Source organism: Crocuta crocuta, unplaced genomic scaffold (genome assembly GCF_008692635.1).
Source record: "Crocuta crocuta isolate KB4526 unplaced genomic scaffold, BGI_CrCroc_1.0 scaffold483, whole genome shotgun sequence".
NCBI classification, from domain to species: Eukaryota; Metazoa; Chordata; class Mammalia; order Carnivora; family Hyaenidae; genus Crocuta; species Crocuta crocuta.
The window spans coordinates 41,426-46,273 of record NW_027527927.1 but is presented as its reverse complement, the minus strand read 5'-3'; the positions used below and the strand labels follow the sequence as shown (position 1 = coordinate 46,273).

The 4,848-nt window shown below is 56.8% G+C and overlaps 1 pseudogene; it reads right to left on the bottom strand.

Annotated features, from left to right (window-relative positions):
* Window positions 1-1,078: 1,078 nt before the first annotated feature.
* On the bottom strand, window positions 1,079-3,347 carry LOC144219398 (protein shisa-9-like; annotated as a pseudogene).
* Between the last annotated feature and the right edge of the window lie 1,501 nt (window positions 3,348-4,848).

The window sequence follows — 4,848 nt, the reverse complement described above, 5'->3', positions numbered from 1 at the left end:
GTGACAGAGCACAGGGGTTGTCATTTACCATCTGCAGAGTGAGGCACCAGCAAGGGAAGAGGTATGTTAATTAGGACGGGCACAGGTGAGGGAGAAAATGACCACCGTCTGCTCTGGTGCTTTGTGGGAAGGGGCAGGACAAGGATGAGGACACGGACTTGGTGACCCCGAATTAGTTGGAAGAAGAGCAGTCTCGAGGATGGAGCTTAAGGGACCCTGGTATCCTTGGCAATGCCCTTACGTTGTCAGCTTATGGTTCCCACATGGAAAACCACCTTGGGTCTGCTCACCAAGCAAGACCACCTGCCATGGCCTGTCCACATTGGGAGGCCAAGGGAAGGGTGCCTGGGCAGGGACCTTGACCAAGGAGGGGTACAGCAGTGCAACAGGTGACTGCTGGCTAGAGATGACGGTATGTACGGGGAAGTGAAGGAGGGGAAGCTGGCCCCAGGACACATGGATTCAGGAGGGGGAGGCTTCAGGTTAGAAGACAGACACCATTTCCAGTCACAGTTGGGAGGAAAGGGCTCATGTATCTCCAACACTGTAGAAGTTCACTTTTGTAGCTCATTTAAGTCTTTAATAATGCTATGAAGGTAGAAGTTCTATTATGGCCATTTGGAAGATGGGGAAACTGAGGCCCAGGTAGATCATAAGGTCAGAATTAGTGTGCAAATAAACCTGCAAAGGGCGTATCGTGCCAGTGGAGACCCTGGCCCCATCAGTGAGAGGTGGCCACAGCGAAAAGGGGCGAACGGTCTTGGTGGCGGGGAGGCACCGAGATCCTAATTCTAGGGACTTGGCAGCTCAGGGAGAGATAGAGGTGGGCGCTCTAGGCAAGGCTTTTGTTCTCGCCCTCCCCCCTCTCTCTCCACCTCGCCTCTTTTTCGGGAGCCTTATGAGTTGCAGGCAGCACACACTCCTTACCTCCCTCACACACGAGGAGGGCTTACACACGTCCCCCTTCCCTTTCGGCCTCCTGCCCTGTTTACCTAGAGGCTAGGATCTGGAATCCAAGGGGTAGATCCGTCCCCAAAACCCAAGACTACAGGGCCTGGGCTACCGGGCTGTATGAGTCTCAGATCCGCTTCAATCCTAGGTGGGAGGGGCCGGCGAAAGGGTGAAAGGGGCAGAGACTACCCCTCACATACACACAAGCGCTGAAATCCACACCTGTGCAGAACCCAGCGTCCCCTCTCTGTGCACGGAGCCGAAGTTGGCTTCCTGGGAGATCACCCCCAGCGGAGACGCGGGGCAGGGCGGGGAGGGGAGGAGGGAAGCGCCATTGTCCACGGAAACGTGGAGAGGGAAGGGGAGGGAGAGCGGTGCCTGGAGGGGAGGCTGCCGGGCGCGGGCGGAGGAGGGAGAGGGAGCCCAGCTGGACTTGTGCTCGCTTTGCTTCAGGTGCGCTTTCCCCAGCCCCAGCTTGGTTAAGATGCCTACAAGCACCATGACGGCCACCACCCCACAGATGATGTAAAAGATCAGGTTGGGCTTGTCCTTCGTGAGGTCATGCAGGGCGTCGTCCTTGCGCACAGGGGGGACTGCGGGTGTGGAGCCACAGCGGAGTGTCGTAGTTGGTGCCGGTGCTCTGGTACGGTCGCCGCTTCTTAACTGCAACAGAAACGGAAACTACAAGTCCCGCAGCAGAAGATGAAGTCTCTGAGCTGCAATTGAGCGGCGGGTCCCACTGGCCCATGACATTGAAGTAGCCCCGGCAGAAGTCCAGGGGTGGGCGCCCAGGTAGGGGGCGCGCTGGAGCCCCCCGCGCCCTCGCTGGCCTCCCCGGAGGCAGTCCCAGAGCGGTAGCCCTGCAGCGGCACCACTACGCTGCCCAGCTGCGCGTGCTGCCAAGGCCCTGCCCGCTCCTGCGCCCGGCACAAGCGTCCGCAGAGCTCGGTGAGCAAGCAGCTGAGGAGCAGCCAGAAGGACTCAGCGCATAGTGTCCCCCAGTCCGGGCTTGGCCGCCCGGCCGCCACTGGAGCCGCTGCAGCCGCCTCTCGAGGCACGGCCAAAGCTACCCAGGCTGCTGCCGGGGGGCTGCGAGCCGCCGTGTGAGGCAAACGCGGGGGAGCGGTGCAGGGCGGTTGTGGTCTGTTGCCACTGCTCTCCGCTCAGCCCGCTTTCGCCTCCAGCGCACCGCACTCCGGGAGGCCGGCCAGGGAGGAGCGCGTCTGGCTGGGCGAGGGGAGGATACGCGGGGGCAAGTGTCCGGTGCAGGGCCGGCCGGCTACTTGGAGAGGCGGGGGCTAGAGAGCAGGGGAGAGTCGGTCTGTCCGTGCCTCGCCTGGGCGTGGGCCATTGGCTCTGGACTCGCCGCCCTGCACCTGCTCTCAGGATCCCTCTCACCTGTCCAGCTCGCCAAGTGCGCTGGAGAGAGCGAAGCAACATTTGTGGAATGAAGGGAGGGCAGGAGGAAAGGGGGAGCTTGAGGAGGGCGGGCAGAGGAGGGAAGGGCGTGAGCTCGAGAGGGGCAGGGGCACAGAAGAGGTGTCTCTGGAGGGCAGGCGGAGCTGAGCTAGGCTGGTGGGAGGGAAGGAGGGGGCTTAGGCAGCCATCTGTGCTGAAGGCACCGCTTGGTTTCCTGCTAATGGAGGAAGCCTGCGGGACCTCCCGCGCCCTCTCCAGGAGGGAGGCATGGCTCAGACCTATTCCCCGCGCAGAGGCGGCTCCGCCCCTGGCTTTTCCAGGCCTGTGTGCCCAAGAGCTGCTGCTGGAATCTGCCCTCCAGGGAAGGGGGGACTTAGGGACAGTCTCAGTGGCTTCCACTCCAATGCAAACTGGGGCACAGTCTCATCAGGGTCGCCCCTCCATGGTGCAAGGGACTGCCTCGCTCTTCCCTCCCCCTGACTGTGCCTCCCAGCCAGGCAAGCATCCTGGTGGTTCTACTCCCTGGGACTGGCCTAAGACCAGCGCTGAGCTGGGAAGTCGGAGTGGCAAGCCACTGGCCCCCAGATAAGCACCTCAGGGAGAGGGGCATGCGATGAACTGAGTCAAAGAAACTCAGGGGGTAGGGAGAGGCAGCAGACGAGGCCAAGGCAGGGGCAAGTCCCACTTTCCTTGGGACTCTCCTAGACCCCAGGACCTGCCATTTTCTGTCCCTCCAGGACCTCGCGGCACTCCCTGCTTTCCACAGGAGGGCACACCTCAGCAGTGCCACTGCTCGCCAAGACCTGGGGCAGCACAAGGCCTGGACATCTAGCCTCAGCCACCCTTCCGTGCCTGGAGCCCACACGTGGGTCTCCAGAGACGGCTGGCCTCTGTGCTCACAGAGCCCCCCAGACATCCTCACCATATGTGGCACAGTCCACCCTTGCTTCCTTGGCATCCAGCTGCCGGTAGCCCATCAGCATTTCCAAATCTGCCCTTTCCACTTGGCCATCAGTGAGCCCTCTCTCAGTTCTCTCACTTCTTTCCTTCGCTTGAATTTGATTCCAATAGCCCCCAAAACAGGATTTGCACCAAAGCTGCTACACTGATTTAGATCTCCACACGCCCCTGCATTGTGTTGTTTTACTTACATTCACTAAGTACACACTTGGCAGGTGGCTGGGTGATTTGGAGGGAAGTGATGTCTCCACCACCTCCACCCTCCATTGGGTTTCAGTCAGGGGTTTCTCGGGGCATTTTCTTTTTTCTTTTTCTTTTTCTTTTTAAATTTATTTCTAGAAGAGAGAGAGAGAGACAGTGTGAGCAGGGGAGGGTCAGAGAGAGAGGGAGACACAGACTCTGAAATAGGTTCCAGGCTCTGAGCTGGCAGTCAGCACAGAGCCCAACGCGGGGCCCGAACCCACGAACCGTGAGATCATGACCTAAGCGAAAGTCGGACGCTCAACCGACTAAGCCACCCAGGCGCCCCTCTCGGGGCATTTTCAAAGCACCAAAGGGCTGGATCACATATCGAATGACATAGTGTGTTTTTCTTAACTGAAAAAGCATGGTGGGGAGGTGGTTATTGGACTCTATTGCAAGTTTTCTCAGAATGACAGGGAGCTTGGCTAGTTATGCCTTCTCTTAGAAGAATGTCACCTACCATCTTCCAAAAGACTAGCATAGAATGACCCAGTTGCAGCAAAAAAGGAACCAGGCAGACCCTCATCCAGCATATCCAGGACTATGCCAGCCCTAGGAGACTCATGAATTACGGGCTATATGTTCCAAACCCACCTGGACAATGTGTGAGATTCTTTAGTCTAAATTCATCAGATCCATTGCAATGAGATTCCCAAAATAGGGTAGTGTGGCATGTTTGTCGACCCACACACACCACCTCTGTGTGAACCTCTACAAACACAAGCATTGGTGTGTGAGAGCTAATGATAACTGACAATTATTTGATGCTTACATCATAGCCCCTACACTTGTCTTTTCTAAAATCACCTCCTTACAGATGCTCAAAGCAGTGCCTAGCATCTCCCAGACAATCTGGGAATAGTTGCTAAACCACTTGAGTGATCTCATTTAACTTTGTCTCAAGGTGATATTACCAGCCCCATACAACAGGGACAGAAACTGAGGCTCAAAGTAATTACATCAGATCCTCACAGTATTACAGCAAGGAACACTACACAAATGGCATTTGACCCAAGAAATGTGACTCCTGGTCTACGTTCTAACCATTGCAGGTAGTGCCTTCCTAAAATATGCCGCCAGACTCCCTGTCCATCTGACGTCATATTATATGTTTGGTTTTTGCCTGTCTGCACACATTGAAATGGTAAACTCCAGAGCAGAAAGGGGCGTTGACTCCTGCAGCATCTCCCAACACCTACAGCAACGAGAAGCATGAGAAACACTACAAAAATATTTACAGGCTGTTTTGATGAACTTACTAACCTCTCTTATGCA